We start from the raw sequence: 13,595 nt of genomic DNA on the forward strand, positions 1-13,595 counted from the left end.
AGTGATATCTGTGCTTTTTAACATGCTGTGTGGTTTTGTTATAGTTTGAATAGCTAGCAAAGCTAGGCTTCAAAGGTGAATGAATGGAAGAAGATTGTTGGAGTGATGGAAATCTGGCTGAATGGGCAGAAGTGGAAAGAAAGCCCCACCCAAATTATCCAGATCATCTCTCATCTTAAGATTCTTAATTTAACTGAAGCGACTTCGCAGCAGCAGCAGCATAAAATCCCTTTTACCATTATACATACAGACATTCTTGGGATTAGGCATGGACATTTTGGGGTGGCCATTATTCAGTTGGTCACATCCCCTTCCCACTACATGCATGACTTAAAGGTGGAGGAAATGTAGGAATGAACTGTTGTTGAATATTGGCAAGAGTTTGACATAGGTGTTGTCTGGCCTTCACCTAATAGTTACCTAACATTTATTGTGTGCTCGGTATGTGTCAGGTACATATTTATAACATAATTCGATGGGTGAATCCTTAACTGTTTTCTAACTTGTTCCCATCCCAAAGACCAGATTTGTTAACAGGGCCAGGGGCCAGTTTCAAAAAAGGGCAACAGCACAGCTGTTCAGAGAGAGTTCTTCTGGTTCTTATTCTAAAAAGGTCAAGAACATTTTGTAAACCCATGCCTCCCACCCATTCCCCCCATAACATTAAGAGTAATTAGATATTCCAAATTGCCATAGATAAAACACTCAGAGAGGGGTAACCGCACTGTAGAACTGAGGTTGGAAGTAAAGCTCTCTAGTGTCTCCTCACTACCATACCAGGAACCTGGTCAATCACATGGAATACCATAGAGATTCCAGAAATGGTTTTAATCTTCCGTACTCACTGACTAATTGACAAGAAGCCACACAATGATGAGAGGAAGGGGTCATCACTAATAAAAGTTGTCAGGACACATGGATTACATTATAGGAAGAGAAGTTGCTTTGATTCATATCTCACATCATACCCTACAGTTCATTCCAGAGGATAAAAGAATATTTTAAAGCAAAACAAACAATGAGAATGAAAATCAGAATGTCCTTATGTGTTCTAGCAATCGAGAACTAGAGTGGACAGCTTTTTGTGCCTCTGCCCAGCTCACAAGGGTTCTTCCCTCTTTGGAAACTGGCCCCGCTACCCCCAAGCCATAGGGGTGAGTCTTGAGAAGCTGTGTTTGTACTGTAAGACTTGGTCTCCTGGACAGAACTGACTGGATCAAGCTTGGGCACTGTGTTAGTATCCTAGGACTGCTGTAACAAAGTATAGTTGACCCTTGAACAATGTAGGGGTTGGGGCACCAACACCCTTTATAGTTGAAAATCCCCAGAGAACTTTATGGTCAGCCTTCTGGATCCACAGTTCCACATCTATGATCATATGGTACTGTAGGAAGTATCTATTGAAAAAAATCCATGTGTAAGTGGCAGTGCAGTTCAAACCCATGTTGTTCAAGAGTCAACTGTACCACAAACTGGGTCGCTTACAGCAGAATATTGTCTCATAGTTCTGAGAGCCAAAGTTCTGAGACCCTGTTGGTGGGATCATGCTCCCTCTGACCTCTAGGAGAGGATTCTTCCTCACTTGCCTCTTCCAACTGCTGATAGCCCTAGGCATTCCTTGGCTTGTGGCAGCACAACTGCAACCCCTTCCTCATCTTTACATGGTGCTCTTCCTTCTGAGTCTCTGTTCCAATTTCTTCTTCTTATAAAGACACCAGTTATATTGGGATAAGGGCCTACCCGCCTCCAGTATGACCTCATCTTAATTACCTCTGCAGCCACCCTATACCCAAATAAGGCCACATTCTGCATTACTGGAGGGGTAAGGATCCAACATATCTTTTGAGGGGAACACAGTTTGACTCATAACAGGCCTCTAGCCTAAACTGTGCCGGAGTTCCCTTCGCGGGACTTTGGAACTGAAAATGAGATTCTGGTCACAGCGTGGGCTGACTGGTCTGGTGGAGAAAGAGGAGACAAAAGGAATCTGAGACTCAGCTTCTCAACACCTTATGGACTGAGTAACAGAGAAAGTCTGTTTGCAGAAAAAGCAGAATGAGACAGATTGGGGGAGGGGCAGAGAAACGGGGGCAGGAAGGAGCCTCCTGGAAGCAGCTTTCATTGTGGTCCTACCATGTTTCTGCCGCTCCACGTCTGTCCTGTCTTGGATTCCTGGAGACACTCTGTGTACTCACAGAAAAGCCTGCTTTATTTGCTTAAGGAAGTTCAACTGGATTTCTGTTGCTTACAAGCAAAGCTAATAGAAAAACTATAATCACTAAGATGCTATATCAGTTTTTGGCTGGTGCTATATAACAACTCTCCACAAATGTAGTGCATAAAACAACACGTGCTTATTACCATACAGTTCTGTAGGTCAGAATCTGGTATGGGTCTCCCCAGGGTAAAATCAAGGTGCTGGCAAGGGCTGCATTTCTTTTGGAGGTTCCAAAGGAGAATCTCTTTCCTTGCCTTTTCCAGCTTCTCTAAGTCCACTTCGTCCATTGTCAAAGCCAGTAACAGCAAATCAAGTCATTCTCACCACTCTCTCTTGTTTTCTGTAGCTGGAAAAGGTTCTCTGCTTTTAAGAAGCCATGTGAATAGATTGGATCCACCTGCATGATCCAGGCTTCTCTCCCCGTCTCAAGACCCTTAATCACATCCTTCTGCCAAATCCCTTTTTACCACGTGAGACATCATATTCACAGGTTCTGAGGATTGGGATGTGGACGTCTTTAGGACTTTCCAGGTGGCCCTAGTGGTAAAGAACCCACCTGCCAATGCAGGTAGACATAAGAGACAGGGGTTTGATCCCTGGGTAGGGAAGATCTCCAGGAGGAGGAAATAGCACCTCACTCCAGTATTCTTGCCTGGGAAATTCCATGGGTAGAGAAGACTGGTGGGCAACAGTCCATAGGGCCACAAAAAGTTGGACATGACTGAGCACACATCTTTAGGACACATTATTTTGTCTACTACAGATGCACAATAAAGTATATTATGACCATTTGTAACAAGATAGATGGCTGAGACCTTAATGATCATTCTTTGCATGGTTTTTTTCTTATAAAATTTCTTCAGTTTACATATTTGAACAACTTGATCTGAAGCCTTGACCTCCTAAAACTTTTTATGAGGAACACAGGGTCAATGCCATTCAGATTCAAAGACCTTTATTTAGCTAAAGTTATTCCCATAGCTGAAGATTTAACTATCCCAGAAAGACACTAAATGAAGACATATTCCCAGAGGGCCCAACTGGAGAAGGGAAGGAATGAACAGAATGGGATCAAATGCTTATTTCCCACTAGAGAATTGCATATATTAAAATTTTATTATTGGGAAAAATGCAATTGAAATTCCTCTAAGTGTAGAGTCTGCAGTGAATACCTAGATAAACATGTTTTCTGGCAGGAGACTATAAGGGCCAGTTTATGTATAGACACAGGAAATGAAACATATACCTCTAGGAAAGTCGGTAAACACATGCATTCATTCAACAAAGATAATGTGCCAGGTGTCATTTCAGCACTGGGTGCACAATGGAGAATACAAAAATTCCTGTCTTCCTAAGTCTACTGGAGAGGACAGATTTATACAAAATATGTTATAGCTTAGTGGTAAAGAACCCACCTGCCAGTGCAGAAGACATGAGATGCAGGTCCAGTCTCTGGCTCAGGAAGACGCCCTGGAGGAGGGCATGGCAACCCACTCCAGTACTCTTTCCTAGAGAATCCAATGGATAGAGGAACCTGGCAGGCTGCAGTCCATGGGGCCGCACAGAATTGGACATGACTGAAGGGACTTAGCACAGCATGCATATATATAACATATGCTGTGATGTCAGGTAGCAATATTGGCTAGGGAAAAAAAGCAAGCTCTAAGGGTAGAGCCTGATGGAAGAAGTGCTATTTTGGATGAGGCAGTTAAAAATGCCTTCATTTTTGGGCAGCCTAGCCATGTGGCTTGGGGGATCTTAGTTCCCTGACCAGGGATTGAACCCTGAGTCTCCCGCAGTGAAAGCATAGAGCCTTACCACTGGATCACTAGGGAACTCCCCAAAATGGCCTCGATTTTTAAAAATTATTCGATTCTAAACTATTATAGATTTGTAGGACTTTGCGAGGAAATGTACAGAGAAGCCCCAAGCACTTTTCCCTAACCTCACCGAATGTTGACACCTCAGGCAATTATAGTATGATATCAGAACCAAGGAATTGACATTAGTGCAGCCCATAGAGCTAATTCAGATTTTACCAGTCATACATGCATCATAGATCTATGTATTTGTCTTAAGTGTAGCCTTGAGTAATCAATACAATCAAGGTACCAAAGTGCATATATAAATTATGTCTCAATAAAACTGTTACCAAAAAATACTCAATTGTGCCATCGTCACAAGACACATCATTGGTATTATGTCTGCATGACCACCTGTGTGCTCAGTCACTTCAGTGGTGTCTCTTTGCCATGCTATGAACTGTAGCCTGCCAGGCTCCTTTGTCCATGAGATTCTCCTGGCAAGAATACTGGAGTGGGTTGCTATTTCCTCCTCCAGGGGATCTTCCTGACCCAGGGATCAAACCCATGTCTTATGTCTCCTGTATTGGAAGGTGGGTTCTTTACCACTAGCACTAGGCATAGCCACACCCATTCCCTAACCCCTTCAGTTGAGTTCAGTCGCTCAGTCGTGTCCTACTCTTTGCGACCCCATGAATCACAGCACGCCTGGCCTCCCTACCATCATCAACTCCCAGAATCTACTCAAACTCATGTCCAGCGAGTCAGTGATGCCATCCAGCCATCTCATCCTCTGTTGTCCCCTTCTCCTCCAGCCCCCAGTCCCTCCCAGCATCAGGGTCTTTTCCAATGAGTCAACTCTTCGCATGAGGTGGCCAAAGTATTGGAGTTTCAGCTTTAGCATCAGTCCTTCCAATGAACACCCAGGACTGATCTTCTTTAGAATGGACTGGTTGGATTTCCTTGCAGTCCAAGGGACTCTCAACAGTCTTCTCCAACACCACAGTTCAAAAGCATCAATTCTTCAGTGCTCAGCCTTCTTCACAGTCCAACTCTCACATCCATACATGACCACTGGAAAAACCATAGCCTTGACTAGACGAACCTTTGTTGACAAAGTAATGTCTCTGCTTTTGAATATACTATCTAGGTTGGTCATAACTTTCCTTCCAAGGAGTAAGCATCTTTTAATTTCATGGCTGAAATCACCATCTGCAGTGATTTTGGAGCCCCCCCAAAATAAAGTCTGACACTCTTTCCACTGTTTCCCCATCTATTTGCCATGAAGTGATGGGACCAGATGCCATGATCTTCGTTTTCTGAATGTTGAGCTTTAGGCCAACTTTTTCACTCTCCTCTTTCACTTTCATCAAGAGGCTCTTTAGTTCTTCACTTTCTGCCATAAGGGTGGTGTCATGTGCATATCTGAGGTTATTGATATTTCTCCCGGCAATCTTGATTCCAGCTTGTGCTTCTCCCTAACCCCTGGCAATATAATTATATTATTTCATGAATGTTACATATGAAATCATGCAGTAGATATCCTTTGAGATTGTTTTTTTCTTTCAGTAAAAAGGTCAGTTTTCATTCCAATCCCAAAGAAGGGCAATGCCAAAGAATGCTCAAACTACCATACAATTGTGCTCATGACTGAAGTGACTTAGCAGCAGCAGCAGCACATACTAGCAAGGTAATGCTCAAAATATTTCAAGCTAGTCTTTAACAGTACATGAACCGAAAAATTACAGATTATTTTACAGATTATGAGCTAGATTTAGAAAAGGTAGACGAACAAGAGATCAAATTACCAACATCTTTTGCAATAGAAAAAGCAAGGGAATTCCAGGAAAAATCTACTTCTGTTTTATTGACTAAGCGAAATCTTTTTACTGTATGGATCACAACAAATTGTGAAAAATTCTTAAAGAGATGGGAATATCAGACCATTTTACCTGCCTCCTGAGAAACCTGTATGCAGATAGAGAAGCAAAAGTTAAACCAGACATGGACTAATGGACTGGTTCAAAATTGGGAAGGAGTACGTCAAGGCTGTATGTTTTCACCCTGCTTATTTAACTTCTATGCAGAGTGCAAAGTGCTAGGCTGGATGAAGCACAAACTGGAATCAAGATTGCTGAGAGTGAAGAGGAACTAAAGAGCCTCTTGATGAAGTTCTCAAGAGGAGAGTTATAAACCTGGCTTAAAACTCAACATTCAAAAGATGGAGATCATGGCATCTGGTCCTATCACTTCATGAAACAATGGAAACAGTGGCAGACTGTATTTTCTTGGGCTCCAAAATCACTGTGGATGGTGACTGTGCCATGAAATGAAAAGACACTTGCTGCTTGAAAGAAAAGCTATGACAAACCTAGACAGCATATTAAAAAGCAGAGACATCACTTTGCCAACAAAGGTTCGTATAGTGAAACTTATGGGTTTTCCAGTAGTCATGTACGGATATGAGAGTTGGACTATAAAAAAGGCTGAGCGTCAAAGAATTGATGCTTTTGAACTGTGGTGTTGCAGAAGACTCTTGAGAGTTCCTTGGACTGCAAGGAGATCAAACCAGTCAATCCTTAGGAAATCAACCCTGAGAATTCTTTGGAAGGACTGATGCTGAAGCTCCAGTACTTCGGTCACCTGATGCGAAGAAATGACTCATTGAAAAATACCCTGATGCTGGGAAAGATTGAGGGGAGAAGAAGGGGGCGATAGAGGACGAGATGGTTGGATGGCATTACTGACTCAATGGACATGAGTTTGAGCAAGCCCTAGGAGATGGTGAAGGACAGCAAAGTCTGGCATGCTGCATGTAGTCCAAGGGGTCACGAAGAGTCAGACACGACTTAGTGACTGAACAATGACAATTTCTGTTGATAAATCCCTTGAGATCTGTCCAAGTTGTTACATATATCATTCCTTTTTATTGCTGACTACTCTTCCATGGTGGGCTTCCCAGGTTGTGCAGTGGTAAAGAATCCGCCTGCAATGCAGGACACATGAGTTTGATCCCTGGGTCAGGAAGTTCCCCTGCAGAAGGAAATGGCAGCCCACTCCAGTATTCTTGCCTGGGAAATCCCACGGACAGAAAGGCCTGGCAGGCTACAGTCCATAGGGTGGCAAAACTGTCAGACACGACTTAGTGACTAAACAGCAGCAGCGGCAGCAGCAGTGTTACATAGTATGGATGTGCCACAGTTTGTTTAACCATTCAACCATTAAAAGACATTTAGTTAATTTTTCAGTTTTGAGATATTACGGATAAAACTGCTATGAACATTGATGTACAAGTTCCTGCGTGGAAATAAGCCTTTGTTTCTTTTGGCTAAATGCCCAGAAGTGTGATTGTTTGGGTTGTATGGTAAGTGTATGTATGCTTTTTTCAGAGGGGCTGGTTTCCAGAGGACTGTATCGGTTTACATTGCCCAGCAATATGTGAGCGATCCAGTTTGTCCCCAGCCTTGCCAACATTTGGTGTTAATCATGTTTTTCACTTTAGCCATTTTGATAAGTATTCCTGATTATCTCATTGTAGTTTAATTTGCATTTCTCTAATGACTAATGATGTTGAATATCTTTTGATGGACTATTTGGCACCTATATATTCTCTTCAGTGAGACTATGTTTTGCCCATTTTCTGTTTTTTTAATGTTGAGTCTTGAGAGTTCTTTATATATTCCAGATTCTAGATCTTTGTCAGATATGTGATTTGCTAAATATTTTCTCCCAGTCTATAATGTCTTTTCATTCTCTTAACAGTGTCTTTTGCAGAGCTAATATTTTAAAAATTCTGATAAGGTCCAACTTATTTTTTCTCTTATGGGTCATTCTTTTGATATCAAGTCTAAGAACTCTTTGCTGAATCATAAGTCTTTAACATTTTCGCCTATTTTTTTTCCTAGAAATTTTATGGCTTTATATTTGCATGATTAATGAATTAATTAATGGCTGCCCTGGGTCTTTGTTACTGTATGTGGACTTTCTGTAGTTGCAGCAAGCAAGGGATACTCTCTTGTTGCAGAGCACAAGCTCTAGGGTGCACAGGCTCTGTTGCCCTGTGGCATTTGGGATCTTCCTGGACCAGGGATTCAACCAGTGTCCCCTGCATTGCAAGGAGGACAACTTAACCACTGCACCATCAGGGAAGCCCTACAAGATAATTTTGAGTTAATTCTTGTATAAGCTGCAAAGTTTAGGTTGTTTATATTTTTGCTTATGATGTCTAATTTCTCCAGCACCATTTATTGAAAAGATTATCCCTCTTCCATTGAATTTCTTTTGCTACTTTGTCAAAAATTAATTGGGCATATTTGGGGGCATACTTATGATTTCTCTATTCTATTCCATTGATTAATGTATCTTTCTGTCAGTGCCACATTGTCTTGATCACTGTAGCTTTATAGTAAGCTTTAGAATCAAATTATTCCTCCCACTTTATTCTTCTTTTCCAGAAACTGTTTTGGTTATACTAGGGTCTTTCACTTTCTATATAAATTTTAGAATAAGCTTGTCTATGTCTACAGAGAAACTTGCTGAGATTTCAGTAGGACTTGTGTTAGAGATTTAGGGAAAATTGACATCTTTACTACGTTGAATCTTCCAATCAATAAACAAGTGTGTCTCTCCAAGGATTTAAGTTGTCTCTCATTCCTTTCATGAGCATTGAATAATTTTCTTCATACAGGTCTTACACATATTTTTGGTAGATACATATAAAAGTATTTCATTTTCTTTGGAGCAATTATAAAGAATGCCTTCTTGAGGAGAAATAGTTGAAAGAGACCTGAGAGAAGGGAGAAGATGAAAGTGAATGGGAGTCAAAGATTCTGAGGCAGGTGTTTGCTTGGCGTGTGAAAGGACCAGCAAAAAGAACATGTTTAGATGGAGTGAGCTAGAAAAAGAGTGGGGCTTCCTTGTTGGCTCAGACAGTAAAGAATCTGCTTGCAGTGTGGGAGATTAGGGTTCGATCCCTGGGTGGGGAAGATTTCCTGGAGAAGGGCATGGCAATCCACTCCAGTATTCTTGCCTGGAGAATTCCATGGAAGAGGAGCCTAGAGGGCTACAGTCCATGGGGTCGCTAAGAGTCAGACACGACTGAGCAACTAACACACACAGAGAGAAAAAGAATAGTAGCAAATGAGATCCAGGAGGTTGCCAAGGGTCAACAGCATGATAAAATCTCGGAATTTACCTTGAATGTGGTGAGATGCCATTAGAGAATTCTGAGCACAGGGATGATATGATCCGACTTACGTTTTAAAAGGATCACCCTGGCACCTGGCTGGAGAGTTGACGGTAGGAGGATATAAGGAAACAGAGTGCTCTGTTAGGAAGCTCCTGGAGTGGCCCAGGAGACAGATGATGGGAGCTCCAGCCAGGCTGACAGTTGTGGAGGTAAGGAGGAGTAGTTTGAGTCTAGACATATTTCGAATGTGTAGCTGACACTGATGAATTGACTGTGGGATGTAACACAAAGAGAAGAGTCAAGGATGAGTCAAAGGTTCTTGCCTTGGGTGCAGCGGGGTAAATGGTGGTGCCATTTATTGAGAAGAGGAAAACTACGTTCTCTCTCTCTCTTTTTTTTTTTTTGCTTTTTCTTCCTTTTTTTTTTAAAGAAAGTATAGTTATTAATAATTTATAATTTTGCATTAATTTCTGCTGTACAGCAAAGTGATTCAGTTATATATATATATATTTATATATATATATATATATACATTCTTCTTTATGCACATTCTTTTTATATCTTCTTTTCCATTATGGTTTATCATAAAATATTGAATATAGTTCTCTGTGCTATACAGTAGGACCTTGTTGTTTATTGATTCTATATATAAAAGCTTACATCTGTTAATCCTAACCTCCCACTCGATGTCTCCCCCAACCTCCTCCCCCTTGGCAACAAGTCTGTTCTCTATGTCCATGATTCTGAAAAACTATATTCTTTAGTATAAAAACAGAACTGTCACTGCACAGAAAAACCTAAAACCTGAAATACCATGTGTAGTCAGACTGAAATGAGTAAGATTACTCTTTCCCAAACCAGGCCCATTTCTACACTGTTAACTACCAGTTGGACTTCCAGCAATTACTGAAATGGCACAAAAGTCCTTAATTTTGATGAAGTACCATTTGTCTATATTTTCTTTTATTACCTATAATTTGGGTGTCATATCCTTGAAATCATTGCCAAATTCAACGTCATGCAGATTTCCCCATTTTCTTCTAAGATTTTTGTAGTTTTAGCTTTTAAATGTAAGTTTTTGGTCCATTTCGACTTTATGTTTATTGTGAAAGGTATGCATGTAAATATCCAATTTCCCCCAGTAGTTCTTGTTGGACTATCATTTTCCTATTGAATAGTCTTGGTACCTTCTAGAAAATTAATTGGTCATATAAGAGTTAATTTTCAGGCTGTCTATTCTATTCTATTGGCCTATATGTCTATCGTTATGCCAATATCATGGACTTCCCTGGTGGCACTAGTGGTAAAGAACCTGCCTGCCAATGCAGGAGATGTAATAGATGCTGGTTTGATTCCTGGTTGGGAAGATCCCCTGGAGGAGGGCATGGCAACCGACTCCAGTATTCTTCTATCGAGAATCCCATGGACAGTGGAGCCTGGTGGGCTACAGTCCAAGGGTTACAAAGAGTCAAACACGACTAAGGCACCTTAGCAAAGCACATGCTGGTATCATCATGTTTTAATTGTTGGAGATTTGTAGTAAGTTTTAAAACTGGGAAATGTAAGTCCTCTAATTTTATTAATCTTTTCTCAAGATTGTTTTGTCTATTCAGGGCCCCTTGTAATTCTATAAGTATTTGAGGACCAAACTACTTGTCCATTTCTGTGGAAAAGGCTGTTGGAATTTTGATAGGAACTGTGTTAAATCTATAGATTGCTTTCGTAGTATTAACGTCTTAACATTGTTAAGTCTTCCTATCCATGAACACACAATGTCTTTCCATTTATTTAGATATTCTTTAATTTCTTTCAGCAACATTTTGTAGTTTTCAGTGTACAAGTTTTTCACCTTCTAGGTTAAATTTATTCCTAAGTATCTAATTCTTTTTGATGCTTCGTAAATGGAATTGCCATCTTAATTTCCTTTTCAGAACATTCATTTCTGATGTACTGAAACACAACTGATGATATCTCATCTTTATAAGAAAAGAAAAAGGAACTTAGACTAAGTTGTTCAAAGGTCCTTGGCTAATCAGGTCTCTTTACTCCAAATTGATTGTGCTCCTTCTCTGAGAAGGTAGTTTATCTAGCCCCTTTCCCATTTTATCTTTTCCATCTGAAATGATGTTCTTACTTGTTAAATAAGAAACACAATAAAGAAAAGGCTTCCCTGGTGGCTCAGTCGGTAAAGAGTCTGCCTGCAATGCAGGAGACCCAGGTTCAATTCCTGGGTCAGGAAGATCCCCTGGAGAAGGGAATGGCAACCCACTCCAGTATTCTTGCCTGGAGAATCCATGGACAGAGGAGCCTGGTAGGCTACAGCACATGGGGTCACAAAGAGTTGGACACGACTGAGTGACTAACACTTTCACAGAATAAAGAAAGAAGTGGAGCACTGCAACAATTATGCTTGATTCTAGCCAGCGTGACAACTGAACTGTAAGGAAGCAACCGAAGCCTCAAGGATACCCATGGATAGCCCATACATGCTTTCACATTCATTCTTTTCAAGTGGAGAGCCCAGAGGCAAATAAAGAGTCAACATTGAATGCGTGACCTCAAAATGCCAAAATATTTGGTGAGAATGACTCAGAAATCAAGAAGCTACTTGTAGCAAATTGAGTACTGTAACACACTGTCACACAGGAGAGCTTCTCTTGGACCTGATAGAAGGACTGTGTTATGACATGTAGACAGGGTTAAGACTCCGGAGGAACGGGTGGGGGGGTGGCTCAGGTTCAGGAGAGGAAGAGCAGTTCTCACTCCACCACCATGAGATTGGAGACCAGGAGTGTGTCAAATCACTCAGAGTCTCTAGAAGACACTGTTGATCCTGCCCTGCCTGAAGGGGGGGATGGATGAGCTTTCTCCCGGACCTTGAATACTATTCAAGAACCACCAGGAACAGGACTTTCTTGTGGGTCCAGTGGTTAAAAATCCTTGCAATGCAGGGACTGGGGAACTAACATCCCACATGCCATGGTGCAGTTAAGCCTGCAGGCCATAACTACTGGGCCCATGTGCTCTGGAGCCTGCTCTGGAGCCCCAACATGATACAACTGAGACCTGTAGCCAAATAAATAAATATATATATATTTAAGAAAGGACCACCAGGAAATCTTCTCTTCCCCAGTCCTCACTGAACATTTTCCATCCTGTCCTGAAACTGCTGCGTGACAGGACCTAGAATTTTAACTTCCTGGGGTGTGAGCCTCAAGGAGTTGAGAAATGAGCACATCTTCTCCCTCGTTCTAAAGGGAAGAACATTCTGGAAGGAAGACAACACTGTAGCATTGTCTCAATTCATCCTCTTCAATCTCTTGCATAAAGGTTTTATCTTACATTGACGTGATTCTTCCTCAAAAGATGATGGGATTCTTCTGCCTTCCCAGAAATTCCAGACTAGGAACTGTATAGCTTTCATTCTTGAAGAACTGCTAATGTTTTTAGGCAGAGAGGTCAGGGGCTGCGTGAGCACTGGCATAGGTTTCTCCCTAGTGGTGGAATACGGAGAAAATCCCACAGGGCTTCAACGCTGTCACAATAACAACAGGACAGAAAATAAGGGGAGAAAGTTCCCAAAGCAAAGCAACAGTATGGTGTTACACAACCCGCTCTGTGGCTCAAACTTCAGACATAACAGCCATTTCATTTATATCACAGAAAAAAATAACTGCGGTAGGTCATAAGGTTTTTAATTATTTTTCCAGTAGGAATATTACGCCCCGATGACATAGACTATTTCCACTTCTTCCATAAATCACCAGCACTTCCCTCAAAATGGTCCGTTGTCTCCGGACTCTCGCCCTTCAAACAATCCTTACATTGACAGATTAATGTTCTTACATGTATCACTCCTCTGATCAAAATTTTTCACTGCTTTCTATCAACCAACAGAATGAAACCTGAATTCCTCTGTATGCCATTTGTAGTTTCTTACCAATCAGCTTCCCTGCTTACCCACTACTATGTCCTGATGGCCAGGCTTGTCATGCACTGAGTTATCGTCATAGTTTCCTCCCCTCGTAATGCCAGCTGGGCTCCTCTCTACTTTTCTAACTCCTCCTACTCACACTTCAGGGCTAGATTCAAATCCTCACTTCTCCACTTCTACCCACGCTAACCTTTCCCTGCTATAAATTCTTAGGGAACACTTACCGCATCCCTCATTTTGGCACCTTATTTATCCAGTGATTAGTATGCATATCTAACTGCACTGGGTACTCTGTGGGTAGAGAGAAAGGTCCTTGGCTTAGAGGAGGAGACCTTGCTGCTTTGTCATAATATATTACTGTTTCTTGAGGGCAAGCCTTGTCTCCATGGTAAAAATCCAAGATCTCAAGTTCTTCAAGTATGTCATGCCTATCATGGTGCCACACACATCCTA

Source organism: Ovis aries, chromosome 4, assembly GCF_016772045.2.
Source record: "Ovis aries strain OAR_USU_Benz2616 breed Rambouillet chromosome 4, ARS-UI_Ramb_v3.0, whole genome shotgun sequence".
Taxonomy (NCBI): Eukaryota; Metazoa; Chordata; class Mammalia; order Artiodactyla; family Bovidae; genus Ovis; species Ovis aries.